This window comes from Bombus affinis, chromosome 3, assembly GCF_024516045.1.
Source record: "Bombus affinis isolate iyBomAffi1 chromosome 3, iyBomAffi1.2, whole genome shotgun sequence".
NCBI classification, from domain to species: Eukaryota; Metazoa; Arthropoda; class Insecta; order Hymenoptera; family Apidae; genus Bombus; species Bombus affinis.
This window is the reverse complement of record NC_066346.1, coordinates 3,303,922-3,323,225: the sequence shown is the minus strand read 5'-3', so window position 1 is coordinate 3,323,225 and position 19,304 is coordinate 3,303,922. Positions and strand designations below refer to the sequence as shown.

The 19,304-nt window shown below is 45.5% G+C and overlaps 1 protein-coding gene across 4 annotated transcripts in view; it reads right to left on the bottom strand.

Moving 5' to 3' along the window:
* LOC126913979 (uncharacterized) overlaps positions 1-11,985 on the bottom strand; it is a 257,491-nt gene extending 245,506 nt beyond the window's left edge. For 2 of the 4 annotated variants that reach the window (XR_007709526.1, XM_050717275.1), the window contains exon 1: positions 10,831-11,962. The gene's annotated coding sequence lies outside the window, so the exon portion shown is untranslated. Of the gene's footprint in view, positions 1-10,830 lie in introns of all 4 variants that reach the window. The other 2 variants (XM_050717276.1, XM_050717277.1) reach the window with 2 other exon arrangements.
* Between the last annotated feature and the right edge of the window lie 7,319 nt (positions 11,986-19,304).

Here is a 19,304-nt window from a genome sequence, read left to right as displayed (position 1 = left end):
CCTCCTCCCTTCCGCCCGCCCACTCGTAGCATTGCTTCCCTTCCGTGCACGTTTACCACCCTACGGGTCTCGCAGCGTTGCATCTAATATGAATGCCAGCGTCGCGCTATTTATTAAATAAATCAACACCACATATACGTATAGACGTATGCGCTTGGATAGTTGGATCGTTGGTAGTTGCAGGTTATCGAGAGACGATACTCGAATCATAAATACGGTAGTGTACGTGGCTTCAATAAACCCTCTCTTAGTGAGTTTCAGCCCCCAGCTACGACCTTCTCCGCTTTCAATAAGGCAAGTCCTTTCGACTAGGTTGGTTTTCCCAGGGAAAACGGATATGTAGCGGTGTATATTGACTGCCGGGGTATCCAGAGTGGCTTTCGACGTCGTGTCGAGAAGAACTCAATAGATTCCCTCAATGAATATTCCTTCGATCCGCAATGATATCGGTTGTGCGAACGCAACGCGCATACAAATTCTACGGCGTCATTACGATATTGCCGGTAACACAACGCGCTTCTGATACACTTTTATCCAGGTATCGCGTGCTATCGAATCACTTAGATCGAAGATACCAAGCGATCGATTTACGTGGAAAAGCGATCTAAGGTAACGGAAGAAAAATTAATATCGAGTGAACATCCTGCGATACAGAATCTGTATCTCATTGACTTTACTTGAAACGGTATAGAACGTAGCAGGCAACGATGGGTAAGAAACGGCTGAAAATCTTCTCACTCGACGGACAAATTTCCCTCTGATCGACGTTTGATTCACGATATCCGTAAAAAGCTCTTTGCGTGGCAAAGCCGAGGACACTTAATAATATTGACGACTGTAAAGCAGCTGGATCAAGAGTAACGGGAGAATCAAGAAAGACTCTCAGCCTAATCGCCATCCCACCGGAATGGAACGGCATGCCAAACTACGGATGCAATCCTATTTGTACGTTTGAGGACCTAGACGCGTCGTTATAGGTACGTATCGTTTCCATCGGGTTGCGATCAATATTTGAGGGCTTTAAGATCAGAATGGAGATGAGTATATAATAAAAGCAGCAATGCAAAGACTACGTAAACGGCAACGTACGCATTCGAACCGTCCCCTCCTGTATTCCATACATATGCACGCTATTTTTCCTTCGCGTTTGCCAAACCGTTCGAGAGAAAATGGAAAGAAGTACGATGAAAAAGAGAACAGCTATGGGAGAGGAAAGGAAAATATCTGCTCGGCAGTACCGCCAAATAATAAAAACCAGATTCCCGGAATCAGTATCTGAATCGAGTCTCGCGAGTGTACCGCGCCTCCCTGAGCGCGGAATAAATTACAGAGGGAAAGTTACGAAAATCCGGAGAACGGAGCTCGATGCGTCGAAAGAGTTGCCGTGTTAACTCGAGCATAACAGGCCTGGATAAGCCAACGGCGAAACAGAGAAAGCGAGAGGAACGAATCCGATGATCAGCAGCGTATAAATAGCTTGACGGGTCCGTAGGATGATAATAATGGTGTCGGAGGATGACTACCGATGATAAAAACCGCGCACGCCCGCCAGCAACCATTCGATTCAATTCCTGAATAGCACGACTGTCTTATTCATTCGTTACGCTATACAACGTAGCAAAGTCTGAAGTGATTTCCCGAATCTCATCCTCTTTTCTTCCCCGCCTCGTTCCCTATTTTTCTTCGTTTTTCTTTTTGTCTCGACTACTCTGATTTACCCACTATTCTCCCTGTGGACAAATTTATTCCAAGATCACGGGTTAAATTTCTAAAGTTTGCCAAGCTCTTGCATCACGACGTCGTATAACTAAGTATTGTCTACGTGAATAACTACTAAGCTGGGTAGAACAAGTTCTAGCTCGATATAGTTATAAATATGCAATAGACGTATCCATAAAGGATAGATTATAGTTGTTATTTAATTATTCACCGGTTATTTTTGCCCCTGAGAATAGTTTCTTTAACTAGGTTCTCGTGGATTTTCCACTTTTCATCGTTCGACAAATTTCAAAAAAATATTCGATCGAACGCATCGGCCCTAGATGACGCCTTGTATATTCCGTAACACGTTAAATCTACTGAGGAGAATTTCAGAAGACATTCAATATTGACCCAAGCAATAGTTTACCCTGCATGGGATGATCGTTAACCGTACGCAAACGAGTATCGCCTTGCCTGCACGGATGCATTAGGGTGGAGCTTAAATTGGCGTCGTTTCTATTCTATTATTAACGGAAACATCGAACGACAGCGTGCAAATATACGATTCGGTTTCCGATAGAGGAGAAAGGCAGGTATAAAAGCATCATTACTGCAACAGGCGTTCATCGGTTTAGTGTATAATTACTTCTCTCTCTCTGTCTCTCTCTCTCGATCTAGTAACCGAACCCTCATTTTCGTATCTAAACCACCAATTACAGCCCAATTCGATATGTCTCATTGGGAAATATTGTAACGAAACCTGTTATTAACGAGCGTTACCCTTTATTCGCCATTTACGTAACTAATCAACTCTGCTTTTTCCACAACTTCCCACAATACGAGTCAAATTCGTTAGTTTCCACCAAACATGAACAGATCGTAACAAATATACGATTCAACAAGTTTGAAAAATTACGTCGCAGATAACTATCCGAAACATGAACATGAATATACTTCGCGTATATGCCATGGAGAAAGGATATCTTCCTTTTGATCTCGACTGTGCGACCACCATTCTGTTCCTGCAAACGATTTCGTTCCGAACTTGGGACAGACCGTTTGATCGTATTAAGCCAAGCTTTAACGAGCGGAACGAATCATCGATCGTCCTTCTAATCCAAAGTCGCACGGTATTCACACAAGCAAAGAGTCAGAGTTAGACGTGAGGCAGATCACGTGTGTCAGCATCGTTCTCTCAGTTCCGTGAAATGATTCTCAGCACGATTTTAGAAGTTGGTCAGTGATCGAATGAAATACGGGATTCCCGGTCCCCCAGGAACTGAGGCCACGTGGCGGCGTAACGCGTGCGAGTGAAATTCGAACGAGGAATACTGGTTGCCCTCTCGCCCACATACTTCAGAATTCTATATACGTCTCCGGGAGTGCAGCCAATGATCCTCGAGGTAAAAGAACTTCGTTGACCTTGACAGTGTTTGAAATGAAAATATTTGCAAAGTCAGGTGTCCCCGTGCACAAATCTACTAGATGATAACGACTGGATATTCTTCGATTCCCGCCCCCCTCCATTTTTTTTTCTTTTTTGGGAATCGTGATCAGTCTCGTCGACAGGATGGAAATCGAAAATTCGTCCGAAACAGCAGATAGAATATTTCAGGTTGGCGGAAAGTATTGATTTTTCGTCGATGTCACGGGTGCAACGGCGAAACTCGTGTAAAGTTGTGTCTCGCATCGGTGTCGTCGATATTTACGTGCCGCGGCTACATTGATTTTAGATTGCACAGGTGAGCACGTAACTGCGTAAATAATGAGACTCACCCACGCAGAACGATGTTTTATTCATCATCGATCGGTTGGAGCTACAGGCAGGATGCAAAACTTTTAATTCCCCATAAAATCCCGCGATCGTCCGGAAGCAATAGCGTGTACCGAGCTTAACGGACCCTCGATATTCGTATCTGTTACCGAGGTGCACATTTATTACTCCTCAAGAAGATTCCGCGAGGATGGCTGCCGTTCGCGAATCAGAAACACTTCTGCCGGTTATTACTCGTTAGATGAAAGCAGCCCGTCGTTGTCCAACTAACAGCGACTAAATGCCAACGAATCGAAATGCAATTGCAATCGTAATATCCATCTGACCGTTTGCAGCCTGTTACCCGCCACGGACCAGCAATAATTTCTCGTTTGTCCTCGACACAGCCAAACGATCGGGATTCTTTTCGTGCTTCTCGTTTGCCTCTTCGATCTCGGTGTCGAGTAATATCGAAACAGGCTCTTTCTGACTCCTCGAAAACAGCCGATTCGTACAGGTTGAAATTGCACGAGAATCGACGATATTTCACGCCAATTGATATTGTACTATCAGAGACCGTGTGCCCTTTTTTCCCGTGATTATCCAACGTGATCGCAACCACATTGAAAATCATCAAATATTGCCTGCGATCGACTATTAAATTCGTCTCGTCAACGAAGAATAATAATAAATAATAAGAGGCCCGGTCTAATGCCTGTCCATTCTATCGTTCTCCGTTCATCCCGGACAAAACGAGAACAACAAAACCCAAAGAGAATATTAAGCCTAGGATCTGCGTAACGCGGTAACAAAGAAACTTTGGTTAGACCTCCCTGGGGTTCTAGACCTGTTTCCATCCAGGCTCTTTCTTTTTTCGTACACACGTGACGAGGATTTCAGTAGCGTGACAAACACGAGTGCCATAAAACCAGGCACATTCGCTTACGTAACAAATCGCTGAATCGATCGAAGCGACTCGCCCCTCGTTCGCAGAAACGGATCGCTCGTTCCGTACACGCGTTCAAAACATTTCCAGCCACGTGACCAATTTTACGAACGAATTGCGGCTCGTGCCTTCCCTCTGTCCTTAGGAGGTCCAACAAAGGTAAAACGTGTTTTGTTAGTCGGCTTGGCATTTGGTGCAATTAGCGAACCCGAAGGAACAACGCGAGGTCGGTGGTGCGCGACGAGAGAAACAGCGCACCGCTCACGAATCAAATTTCATTTGGTAGAATCGCGTCTTTCTGACGCGCAACCCGAACGTACAAAGTGGTCGTGGCGGCGTTGTTCAACCGGACACCCCCCGGCAGAGAAAAATCTGAATTATGTTATTTCTCGGGTAAATCAAACGAGATCAAAGGGATTGAAACGGCTCGGTAATTTAGTAGCAATTTAAATTTAAATCAGGGAGCTGACCCCTGACCGTGTTCACCAGCAAGATCTATGTTATTGAAATTTTTTTCCTCTATCCTCGTTCTATGCGCGTCGTCCTTTGAACAATAGGGTTGCCGACTCTCGGATAGAATGCAAGCAGGCAAGCAGACAAGAGACGTCCGAGACAGGATATAGAGGGCGAAAGTCGAGCATATCCTCAGGGGGGGCGTACTACTCTCAATGTACGATGCACCAAAGTGGTAATGATTCCCTCACGGGTCGTAACGGTTTGCTCGGACTGCATTTCCTGCTTGTTCCACGAAACGATTCAGACGCATAACTTCCGTTCACTCGCCGACCGCAAGGTCAGAGGTGAGCGCCGTGCATAACGTCGACGTCGGTCGGCCCGGACTAACTTTCGACATTATTCGCGTTACTAGTCCCGACTCTGTACGTCCGACCGTTATTATTCTCCTATCCCTTCCCTTCTGTTTGCCGACCAGTTCGCCGTTGCCTGTTTTTGCGCAACCTCGTAACAAATTGCCTCGCTACGTCAACCAATTCGATACCACGAAAAAGAAAAAAGGGAAAACACAATACCGATCCTATACGGTAAGCGACATCGATCACCGCTGCAAGGAGTTTCAGAGATTCGAGCCTCTTTTTCTCTCGTCCATTGGATTAAAAGCGAAGACAAATGTACGTTTGATTTTACGCTGCGCCGAAACGGAAGTTTCATTGGATAGGATAAATCTTCCATTGGACGAGACTTTCGTGCGACTAGCGTTTCGTGGCTGAGCGATACAAGAGAGAAGTAGCGCGGATAGCGAGTATAGGAACCCTTCCAAGGAAAAAGAATCACCTCGAAGGCTCATTGGCGGGTGGCGAGTGGAAAGCGGCTCTTAAGGTGCATACAGAACAGAGAGGTCGTACGGTTCCATTCGTCTAAGTGGAAGCCCGAACAAGAAGGATCGTCGCCATTGGTTTCCTTCGAGCAGTCTAGCTTAACGCCGGCTTAACAAATTCCTGTTGGAATGGTTTCAGTATGCACGCCAGGCGTGCACGGGCGACGAGCCACGACGCGTGTGTCACTGAATCGAGGAGACATAAAGGCATGGCACGGTGAGGACGAGCGATACGGATTTAGGTCCCCAGGCCGCGCATACACCGGAAGGAAAGAGAAACAGAACGCGTAGGAGAAAACGCGAGGCCTTGCTGGTCGTCAAAGAGAGGCTAAGACGCGTTGCACCTTGAACGAGCGATGAACGGCTCGTTGACCAACACTCGGTCCATCGTCGAGAGGTCCATAATGCTCGTAACACCCTCTTCAGAAACGCCAAGCGCCTTATTCACGTGGAGCCCCATGAAAGCTCATAATATCCAGGAGCAACAAGGGCGCTTGCGCACGCGCGACCACGAGACGTCCAGACTCACTCTCTTCCACGGCCATAATTACGAGACGTTAATTACGCGATGAATGCACCCGCGGCATAGGAGAGCCGCGTCACTCGAGAGCGGTGAGCTTTCAAGGGTAATGCAGCAGCCACTCAGGTACACCAGATGGTGTCGATTCGTCGGAGTTCGCTCTTTTATTCACACACGAGTGTTATTCTGCCTCGTGTTGCAGTGCAACAATAAGAATCGCATCTGCCTAATCGTCCGTTACCGATACGAACTGCGAATTCTGCTCCGAAATCGTCTTCCTTTTCCCAACACGAAACTCACGGTACTTACCTTCTTTCCCTTAGGTAGTTTGGTTTTTATTTCGAAGGAAAAATCTTAATCGTACGGCAGGAGAAACGTTAACGATGGTAATATCAATTTGTAAAACGAGAGTATCTCGGAGCATTAGGATTACGATCTTTGACGCGGGGTCGAAGATTGCGGTTTCTGCGGCATCGATTTCTGCACGCAGCTACTCGCCAAGCTAACTCGCGCTCTTAATTAGCAACAAACACAATTTGAGTTGTATTTCGAACCGTAAATCAATGATTCGCAAAGTAGCTCGAGGTCGGTGACCCCAACATCTCGCGCAGATTCGAGCAAAGAAATGCAGCTCGAGGGCGCTCGATCGCGCACCAACCAATATTCAAACTGGCTCTAGAATTTACGGTATTCCTTTTCCTCGTGTTTTCTCATCCCTCCAATCTATTCCGCTCTACTTCGTTCTAGTTACCACTTTTCATCACCTTGATGCTCGACTGGAACCTGCGTAAACCTCAACGACGAGATGGATCAGGAAAACATCCGACAGCGTAAACGTTTAACGAGATAACGGTTGAAATGTAAATATAAAATGAATCGCTGAAACTGTTCTCTCGCGAAGCTGCGTATGATTAACAGCGGACAAATTTAACGACGCGAAAGCCATACGTGACACGGTAATCGCGTGTTGCTGAGGTAAAATAATTGCGGGATTCAAGCGGATCAAGGATTTCGAATTGACTCGATGGTTCGCCGTAAGGTTTAGGCAACGTCACGGTGATAAAGTAAATCGCGCGTTTCCGCGCTCCATTTCGTCCTAGGATATTACCGTTGATATTTTATCTGGATTTATGCGACGATAAACGACGAAAGAAAACGAGCTGGCTGATGCTTAACGTTTCTCGTGAAATATCATTGTTCTGGTCGCCGATAAGATTCTATTACTTTTATTGTCAATGATACACGTGACCGGCGCCATGCTGCCAAGGCCCTCCGCAAATTTATAGCCGATGCATGATTTATCGAGCAGCTCGGCAATTAAATCGCAGTTTATATTAAGCCAGTCTGCGAAACCCATAAAGGGTTATTACCGTTGGAGATAAACCAATAGGAGGGGACCCAGTTCTCGGCAAACGTATAGGACAAGCCATCGTTTGCAGTTAAATTAAGCGAAATTACGCACAGGAAAATGAATAATTATCGGGTCTGGAAATACGAGAGACACCAAACTGTCTAACCTTTTCGTCGTGAGCTGTATCGCGCAATGACCTCGAAGGATTTCAACGTCAACTTTTACTCGCATTTTCTCCTACTCTTCCCATTTCGGTCGGCTTCGTTCCTTCTGAAACGTATTTTTGAAGATATAGAAGCGAACTCCTTTATTGTCAGTCCGTGCTATTGTTGAAATCCAGAAGTAATATCTTCCGAGAATTCATTGTCCGGTCGAAAAGGTCTCGCTAAGTTCGGTAATTATCATTGAATGAAACGACGAATGAGACCCACAGACGCTAGAATTTGTCACCGAGACGTTGAGTAATTTTCAAAGACTTCGCTATCTTTGAGAAGCTGCACTTGGTGCACCTCGAATACGGGTCCACTATGTTACAATCGGAACGCCCTCATCGAGGAAATTTAAACCGAATCCTTGTCCTTTATAGTTAAATATATTAGCTTCTAGCTTGATCGATTTTACGCGCGTATACATCACCGTTCGTCGGTTCGATCGATACCAAATAAATAAATAAAAGGATATAGGCAAGATTTTATCGAAATGTTTTATCCGCGATGTACAAAGTTATCCCCTGGGGGGAGCCAGGCTTACGATGAATACAAAACTGCGGGACAAAAGTCCGTTCGGAAAGAAACTTTCATTTATACCAGACGCCATTCGGAAGAGACAAACTGCTAAGAGTAAGAACATGAAAACGCACACGCGTACCTACCCACGACGCCAAGTTTTACGAGCGTCCGTGAACCCCAACGAAAAGCTCCGTGGATAGGTCACGAACATGAACGAACAACATACGGATCGTGAACCCTAGACAGGTCGACAGCTGTAGCGACACTCGTAACGCTAAACCAAATCGAATTGGAAGGAGAAAGGGAAAACTGCGACGGAAGGAGCGAGAACCCAACTTACAATTAGTTGGCTTTCTCGTTTTCGATGTCGTACATGTCGATGCTTTTATTTACAGGAGAAATTAGCAGAATTTGGCCCGCTTGTAACGATGAACCACGGGGAGGAGACAAAATCGAAATGTTCCCTATACCAAACGATCCGAGCCAACGCCATCACTTAGCCGACCATCGACAAACCCCATGAGCCAAAGTCAATAGCTAATATTGCCCGTTTAGATCGAGGTCGGACGAGCACAGAGAATGCTCCTCGTTCAAAATGAAACTTCCCTTCGTCGCCCCCCCCCCCTGGTCATCTAATTCACCGTCTCGCTCCCGCTCTTGTCTGCATTCTGTCTGTCTATCTAGTTCAGGCGAATGTTATTCAAACGACTGTCGCTGGTCTCCGTCCCAGCCGTTCGCATTTCCCCGACTCACCCTTCCGCCGTCGGTAATTAGTTATAAACATTGGCGCCATTGACGCGACCGAGCCAATATTGTTTTATACGTAATAGAGTTCGGACACGAGGGTGAAAGACAAGCGCCGCGTCCCTCCGTTTGGTTAAACGGTCACGCATCGACCGTCTGAGCTTATTCATTCATGCGACTGATTGCCAAATATATCGTGTTCCTATGGATTCGCGATGCGCACGAATTTTCCTTTGTAATTTCGGATTCTCGCGCGATTCATAGATTCTCCGTGAGACGTCTGGAAATGCCCAAGGAGATGTGGTTCGCACGAAGAATACAACAACTCTAATTCCACGACGTCTGGCGGTTCCCTTTGAGCGTTGCTCGTCTAGGTGGGAACGCACGAACTGGGAATTCTGTTTTTCTTGGCCTCTCATCTCTTATGCACTTATATCTCGGCGAGGCCGATCGTCGCCCAAGGAAAAGGAAGCGAACGGGAGACAAGCTATTTGTCTCTGGCTCCGTCTTGTACCACTGTTTCCCATCGGAGCGACCTATACATCCTCGTGAACGTTCTGTGTTTGCGAGCCTTCCTTCTTTCGATAAACGAGAAGATCACAAAAATACGTTGCCCCAATGGGGCGCGACAATTCATCGTACACCGTATCGCGATGTATGCCTCTTCCTTCGCCGGATTTCCCCCGCTGTTTTTGTTCCTTTGTCGTTCCCACCGTGCGTACTGGTTCGCTCTATTAGTCTCTATCGTCGAATAATTATATCCTTGGATATTAACCACCGCCCCACCGGTATTGTTCCCGATGTATCTCGACGTAAAAATCGCGTTCGTGACGTGTACCTATACATATAACGGCGTGGAGGAAACGGCGAGGGGTCGGAGATGGAGCGCGCGCGCGCACACACACCCGCCACCACGACAATAGCGGAAATAGCTACTGATTCGAAATCCCTTGTGCACTCGACATTAATTCTCGCTACTCGGCGAGTCCCTTTTAAGAAGAAAAAACAACGACCGATCGACGAGCGGTAGAGAAGAGAATGAGCAGGAGAGGTGGTGAAAGAAGAAAGGCATGTGTAAAGATAGTGAATATACGAAGCAACGGATGCTAACCCGCAATACTTCTCTCAAGTGGCTGCACTTTCAAAGACGGCGCTAAGTGTCGCAACTATCCCTTCCAATATTGGTATATAGCAACGTTAAGCGATTGCAAAACTTGTAGCGGCAATTACAGGCACTGTTCTTTCAAAAACGTCTCTATCTGAGAGGTATGATGGTATGCAAAAATCTGATTGTAAATCTTTGTGTTTCAACGTAGAAACTGGTAATTTATACAGTGATTTTTCTTACAATTTAATGGGTACGTTTCGCGTTATATCTTTTTAAAATTATTAGCTTCCCCATACGTGCATAATCAAAAATCAAGTACAGCATTCGCAGAATAAAATTATCACGCGTCAACGTATTCGCGTGTACATATTTATATATATAAAGCTCTACCGTCTACATGACCTATTCTAATATAATCTATCTAGTCTAATATATATATAAATATACACGCGAATACGTTGACATATATATATATAATGACTTACTGCCTATATAATTCTTTGAAACTCAAAAATATTTGAAATAAAATAATGAGAAATAAAAAAGCAAACGACAAGTTCGATCACGTTCGCTATTGAAAATATACGGCGCGATATAAATTACAAATATAACGTTAATAATTAAATTATTTAAATCGGAGACTCACCAGTTGCAGGCGAACGATACAGCTATTCGTTGCAAGCGAACGTCACTCTCCGATACTTCATCGTTGTCGGTGGGTTTCGTTACGATGCACCTGTTCGATCGCACTTAGCCGTCACATTTCATACACAACCGTCAAATTCCTGTTGCGCCCCCTTCCGCGTCATCACCGCCAGATAAGGACCAGCGATCGTCGACACGAAAGGTCGAAAAATATTTTCTGCCGATTTCTTCCTTCGATCAGGACCGGCCCTTCGTTGCGGCTCCCACGATATAACCGGTTCCACTGGCGTATTCTCGAATTCGCGATCGTGAATTCTACGAAATTCTTCACGCCCGAGGAAAAAAGTGATCACAGCCTTCTCTACACGGGGGGACGGTCAGTTCTCATTTACAAGGACCGACGACGCATCGGCGAAAATGCTTCGTGACACTCGCGTATTATTCACTCGCCACGATTATTCACGCCCGAAATAACGTAAACGCTCTTTCTCTCGAACTTGATGTAACGCGTAACGAAAAGCACGTGGCAAAGGAACGATTCACGATGAAATCACGACTCGGGGTACTTTCACGGTGAGACGCGCGCCATTCGTTCGTATACGACCGAATTTATCGGTGTTGAATCGCACACTGAAAACGACCTTCGAAAGAATGCGCGATACCGATGACGCTTCTTCGCTTTTGTTTACCTTTCACAACGAACGAGAAGCAACTGCGACATAATGGTACAATGTCGACCCGCCTGTCACCGACGAGATTCCACGAATTCGCGCGATTAGACGATCACTACGGTCGCCCTACGATTTCCATTGCGATTATCGCGCTCGAGTTTCGAGAAATACATCGAGTACCGGGCCGGTCTCGAACTCCGCTGTCAACTTCACGTCGCTGCGATCGCCGTTGCGAATCGTTCGTTTCGTCATCTCGCGAAGGCGCGTTTCTTCAAAAAGAAAACGACAATCTCGAAGACAGACGTAAATCACGATAGCGATATATCGTATGTTGATCACCACGGTCGCGAGGCACGTTGCACAGTGCCGCGTTAATCGAGATTTCGCGGGCTCCTCCTGTGGTGTTGGAAGAGCGCGAATGCACACGGGATGCGCGCGTCCCGGCGGCTGCGCGTGCACTGCCCGCGCTGTTCCCGTGCCGATGCCCCCCCCCTCCACATTCTCCTCGTCGTCTTCTTCTGTAGAAACGAACGTATACGGGACCCCATATCTCTTTCTCATTCTCTCTCTATATTCTCCCCTCTAGCCCTCGCTGTTTCCCTTCCTCTCGTCGACTCGTCCTTCTCTGTCTCTCTCCTCCAACTGGAGATCCCCTTTAAGTATGTACCACTACCGAGAGTCAATCCCTACTCTGGTCAGCGTAAATAGCGTATGGAGAGTCGTACGTACCTGGACATTGTCCTTGGATACGATGATATTCCTATAAACAGAAGGAGAGATTTCGTTCTTTTGCCTCGTTTATTATTAGCTTGATTACCAGCCGTAGTACGGCTGCAATCGTACAGGACGTTTGGTGTTTTCTGCATGACTACGGTCACCGAAGCGTCGTGGCCGTAACTTTTTTCGCTTATTAAGAGGCTGCACCAGGGACCTCGAGCGGAGACTGTATGTAAAACGTAAAGTAAGAGGGTATTGAATTTTAAGCGGAACAGTTCAACTATAATATAACGTGAAATTGAACTTTTCTTCCACCATACGAACGACTGGGTGGATTTTAATAAATTCCGATACACGTATATATTTGTATTTCGCGATAATAAATATATCTTCGTATAAAAGGAACCAATTATTCAACCTTGTTGCGATATATAATTTTAATATAATGTACGTCGAAACACTCCGGAAGGTTGAAATAAATTTTAAGCGAAAGAATTTTTAATCAACGAATTGAATCGTAATGAAACGAATTCGAATCTGTCTGAATTTCACGCTTCATCGGTGTACCATCTGCATTAATATTAATTACCTTATTTAGGGACCTTGACAAACTACCCTCGGAGTCCCTCTCTCAATGTCGTCGGCTTTTCGTCTCTTATGTGCCCCAACCCAGACAACTTGACACGCGTTCTTACACGTACATTCCTGCATAAAAGCGAGTGCGTGTGCGATACGAGGCTCCAGCCTCGCCAAGCGTATGACGCCTCTCGAAATGTACATCTTATCACTACCCTCTATGAATTCTAAATTAATTTTCATGACGTTCAAAATCGGCGGGGTTCATCCTTCGTGCAGTCGCGTCACGGATAATATAAAATTGTATTCGATTGAATTTCAACGGAGGGTCTTTCGATTTGATTGCTCCTTACACGAGATAATATATTGCAGTGTCAAGAACAGCTGGATGGATAGAAAGATAGCGTACAATCTGCTGGTCTTCGCGTAGGAGGGAAAGTGTGGCTCGATATATCTCCATCATCGAAAACTCGGTGTGAACGAGACTTTAGAGACTCAACGATTCGCGATATGCGTACATGTTATAAGATGCATGACCAGGTAGTACGAGAGTAGCTCGGATGTACCTACATAAGTATATATCGAGTATCGAACGTGGCCTTAGGTGATACTACACGAACTAGTGTAACAAAGAGAACCAACACCAAGTAGAAAGAGCAGACAAACGAAGGAACAGAAAAGAAAACGATTGAGATTGAATTATGGCTTGCGGCTTAAACGTTGGATTCAAATCGATCCCATATATCACATTACCCGGCACCTTTATTCTGCTTTCTACGACCGCAAAACGTACCCCTTTTCTCGACCTGCCCATTGTTTCACTCTCTCTCTCTCTCTCTCTGTCTAAGTTAGTCCTGATGCGTGCAACATTGTACAACAAGCGCACGATCAGCTGTACCGCTCTTTCCGATCTCGTTCTACGCCCACGCGATCGATTCTCAATCGATCCACACCCTTAATTCACCAATATCGAACGATCTTTTACTCTTTTCCACTGGGAAACCATTTATCAATGTAACGTCGATCGCAAAAGTAAGCTTTTGACGCGACGACGACGCGCGCAGAAAGCGAATCGAAAATTTGTTCATTGCAACTAACGAACAGACGACCCCACTTTATGTTACCCATGTTTTTCCTCGCCATTAGTACCGACTAAAAAGCATAAACAACGAGCACGCCGGCATTACATTGCCGCCGCTACCTTTTAGCCGAGCTTACGATAATTTTCTCGTGTTTACGGTCGGCAGAGTATCGCGTCGCTTTTTCCCTGGCACGAGGTAAAAAAACACTGCTCGGAATGGCGCTACGCTAGGACGTAGGATACGAGATTGGAAACGCCGGCGCCACACTTACAATTCCCTTGTACTACGTATACACCACCAGGCGATCCCGCACAAATGCAGCTGCTGTGTAAAACAAGTGGACTTCGTTAACGCCCGAGGGGACGAATCAATTAAAATCAACGCTCGAAGATCGCGACGCAAGAAATTAGAATGTTGCCAACTTCCCGCGTGCGACATTGCTCGGATAAAGTATCTTTTTATTTATACGTTTTCTTTTTTCTAATAAGACTCGTTTCGTCCCCTATCCGACTAAGTACGAACCGATTCTCCGATCCATCGCCATCTCTTATACAAGCGTTATCTCTTGATGATACATACAGTTTCTGCACACGATGCATTCTCGCGTTCGTACATCCAGTCACGGCACATTTAAACGAGTTTCGTTACGGAGATTGTCCAGTTGTCATCCCGTTGCTTTGCAGCGGTAAAGTCCATACGAAACTCATCGTACTTGTGAAGATAAAATTGTTTCGTAACCTGTAAACTGCGAAAAAAGGAGCGTCTTCATTTTTCTTCGACGCAAACCTATATGAAAGTTCAAGTAAAATACGAAGAAAATAAAAAGGAAATCTAAAACCGTCTAAAGAGTCGAATATCTTATAGTCGGGCGAGAGCACGGGATTGGCGTCAAACGTTTGTGAAAAGGGGTTGGAAACGGATGGATTGAATCCCTTGGATCGAGTCGAGCTTCTCTTTCGTAAAAATTATGTGCCACTTCGTCTCCCCTACATTGCACATAATAAACGCGGCAAAAGCCGCTCCGCCGTGTCACGATTTCTTGGTACTTTTACGCGCACGTCGTCAAGAAGTCAAGAGGAGGCTACGGGTCGAAACGAATACCGGTGCCGTGCACTTTCAGCCTGTCATTAATGACGATAATTTCCATTCCGCTGTTATAAACTCGGGCGAATTTGCACGACGTGAATATTACGTGTCAGTTCTTCGAATACGGACAATAATTATGGATGGTGGCTCACTTTGCCCCAGTAAACGCCCGTTTATTTAAAGGGTGAACGCAGAAAAGAAAATCCGCAGGGCGAAAGTTTTTGTCTCGCGGCGGTATAATGACGCGGAAGGAGAAAATGTAACGAGACTATGCGACTGGCGGTGGCCATTGGTGTTCTTCGTTCGTACCAGTCCATTCGTCTGATTATTGAAGTTGCAAACGATGCGTCGCCGCAGAAGAAATGCTTCTACGTTGTTTTCCGTGACGACGTCTGAGAAAAAGGAGTCGCCGTGAGAAGCGAACGACTCTCAGACGAACAAGAGTATGCATGTTCGCCATTACGAGATTCTTCCAATCGTCGACAGTTCGCGGAATCTCACGGTCGCGAGAAAAATCTTGACTTCCTTGTTGCACGGGCAAAACATTAAACACGAGGTTGAGTATTCTAGGCAACATGTCGTCTGTCGTCTTTGAATGCGAGGCTTTTGATCAAAGTAATAGTTACCGTACCTACGATCAAACGATAACGTTTCACGAGGATCGTACAACGTCCGATTCGCTAATTTCCTTGGCACCTGATAGGGTTATACGTTGACGAGATTGTGCAAGCTCGATCAATCTCCTATAGGTAGACATAAGTCGGAGCATTACGTAAGAGCAGCACAAAGCTGCCTGATGGAGGTGGAAAGGGGTAAGGGTGGCACAGGTCGCTTTTGTTTGGTTGGAGTGCATGCGTTTCACTGGTAGCAGCGGTAGCGGTAGCAACAGCCAGCAACAGCAGAGAGAGAGAAAGAGTGAGGGTGGCTGGGATCTATACGTGTGCGTGCTTCACCGAGCCACATCGTCCACGCACCCCCTAACGCACCCCAGGCGAAAAGCACGGAGTTCAAGTGTACGTATATATACACACGTATACAGATGCGTTTAATAAGAATACGCGCCAGAGCAGACAGTCGGTGCGACGGTGCAGCGCTAACATTTTATTTATCAGCGCTGATGGCTTTTCCGTTCTTGCAAGGGTCGTCGTTCTTTTTTCTTTTTTTTTTTTTTTTTTTTTTTTTCGAGAAAGCTGAAAGAAAGAACTCGCTGCGCCTCGCACAATCGAGAACACCCGTTACGACTACAACTCGGAAGGTACCGAGTTCCTTACACCGTTCTCGGTTCGTACTTGCGTCTGCGATATTCGCGTATTTCACGATCGTGCATCTAACGCCCTTACGTAAATATATCGGAGATATCTAAATCCGCGTTTCCATCATTTATTCGTAGCTGGCAGCATTTTTCCAAAGCAGCGTTCAGCACGATGACGTCGTTTCTTCGCAACCGTGATAAATGAATTCGCGATTTCGAATATCTAACAACGTTGAAACTGTCGAGCAAAGTGTCTATGATAACGGTCGCGACTAACATTTTTTCAACAACGAAGCAAAGGTGAACGTTGAAACTTCTCTGGACAAAAAGAAGTTGAACGCTATCACGATCTTCTAGCAATCATGTCAGAACCGCGTATGAAGCTACAGTCATCCACTGATATTTCCTACTCTCGTGATATACCCACCTCGGTGCTCAGAACAGTGAAAAATATTGTCAAGGTGGCGTTGAAATATTACATCGTGTCAGGCCGCAAGAATTGCTGCGCCGTGCCGCCGACGATAATCTACCGCTGGCCGCGTGCTCGCGACCGACAATTCCTATTACTCGCGTGAGGAAAATACGACCGGGATGACAATGAAGTTCGCGACAGGTGGAATACCTCTCCATACCAAAAGGAATGATTATCGCTTAAATTTAAAAATCCTCCACGTGTACACGACACGAATCCCTATGTTTGGACAATATTTCACCGTGTGACATAGCTGTTCCGCTACCACCGTAAAAACAAGACGCGTCTACTTGACCGCTGCCATCGAGCACTTTTCCTTTGGCAGATTCATTCAAAATTAAATCTTTTCCCCTGGCTAGTTGAAGAGTTAATCGAGTATCCGTGATATTTTAATTCGTTCGCGACGAGAACATTTCGGAAGTTTCGTGTTCATGGTGATCAACGTTACCTCTCTGATTCTTTTGTCAGGCGGTCAGTGTCAGTTGCGTGGATCGCGTGAAAGGCATGAGAGAAGGAGAAAAGTTACGAAGAATGAAAATTCAAGCGTGATCGAGAGAAATAGAAGAAAGAAAACGAGCAGCCGCTTAATTAACTCGCTCGCGGTGTCTAGCGAGCAGCTAAAACGTTACCGCGATCGGGCCGCGATGTCCAAACACGACTGGAAATCCTGGCGTCCGTCCAACGGGAGTGTCCAAATCATTACACTCTCGTAAGCACGAATTTGTCGTCTCGGCTTGTGAACGTCTCTAACACGCGGATTTTATTTGGAATGGTCGTGCGGTCGGAATAAATCGACTCATCGCGCTACTTTATTCGCAATGTAAATTTTCAACCATGTTGTAAGCAATAAATTCGTTGTGATTTATAAATGCCGTCCGATAAATAAGCTCTTATTTTCCTCGTTAAGAAGCTCGTAAAGCATTGAAAGTTTTGACCGAGATATGGAAATAGGAGATAAAAGGGAAGCGGCAGGGCGAGCTTATTATTCCTGTTTCATATTTCATTGGTTTACATCGGTTTACCTATCAGATTGGATATACATTTTAGCCGCAATCGGTCTACCCACTCGTCTGCCTCTTTTATTTTAATAACGAACTATTAACGGATTTCTCCTCACTCTTTGCTCCCTCCTCGTAGCATCGGTGATCAGAGTCTCTCACCCTTATACACCCTCTTCGTTGGGGCTTCGCTTTGAAGTGAACGGTCGGCGATTGTAAAACTTTATCGCAAAAGAGAAAACAGGAATTATTACAAGCCCGGTCTCATCCCGCCGCGTGATTTCCCTTAGACATTATTATTATTCTCAGAGTACGTATTTCAACGAGCTCACGTTTCAATCGCCTCGACTCAGGATTTCCAGTCTCCTCGAATTTATTTGATCATTTAATGAGAAACCGATTCCCGATCGGTCGATCGTTCATTGATTTTGATACAAAGCTACGCGTGTTTCGCCGTCTTTAATCGTGGTTATCGCGCGTTTATCACGACACGCGGTAATACGTGAACGGCCTCGACGTGACTGCCTTTGATGCGCGGCTGGAATTCATGGCATTTGATCTGAATTAGTGCGCTTTCCAACACCGTGCCATCCAATTTCTGTTGCTGCTATTCATCGCGCTTTCGAGCACGTTGCTCTCATAGATAAGTACGTCGCGATAAACTTCGAATATCAACCTGGCGATCGTTGTTAATTTATCGCGTCGACGCATGCCGCTTTATCGCGTACTCACAATTCCTTCGTTCAACGTCGTTTCTTCTAAATAACGATAATAATAATGAAAGAGGACAAGAAACGATAAGAAGGTAGTAACTTGTTTGCGCTCTTTGTGCGTTCCGGTCGAAGAGCAATAGTGATACGACGGCGAGATGCTAAATTAAGGCATGACATAAGGAATGATACATTAATTCGCGAATCATGTGCTTCCTACCTTTCTCGATAAAAATTTGATCTTTTTCGGAACTAAGCTGCAACTAGTCGAGGATATTAGTGGATATTCGTCACGTTCACAGAAATGTACAAGATTTTACGATACATCCGTTAGAAATATGTATAAGAAGATTTCGCATGTATCCGTCAGATCGAGCACGACTTCCGGCAAAGTTAAAACGCTTCACCGATTTTACAATCTTGCTATATCGCAAAGACTACTATACTACACTATAACAACCCCTTTAACTCGTAAGACGCGTCTTGTCTGCAGCTCATACAAATCTTTCTCAGGGTACTTTATCTCAAAGACGACATCGCTCACTAGTCACGGGAAATGGCTCTCGCAATCTTTTCCGTGAATGCCGGTTGCGAGTCCGCTCGACATTCACAGGATATTAAATGAAAACATTGGACCGTTTTCTAGTAGACGGAACTACCTAATATTTGCCAAGAACGATATCGCAAAGGAACCATCAGCAGACACAGGTTCTTTTCTTTCTTGGTTGGTTGCTTGCTTACTCGCGAGCTGGTCGGAGTGCCTACTTCCACCGAGGCTAACTTATACCCTGGTTAAACGTGAAAACCCGGAGACGAGAAGCAGAAGATCTGGAAGGAGGTACGTGAAATCGTATAAGACCGAGATACGCCTTAAAATAATCTTGCCATTTCGCTGGTACGCGCTGCATAAT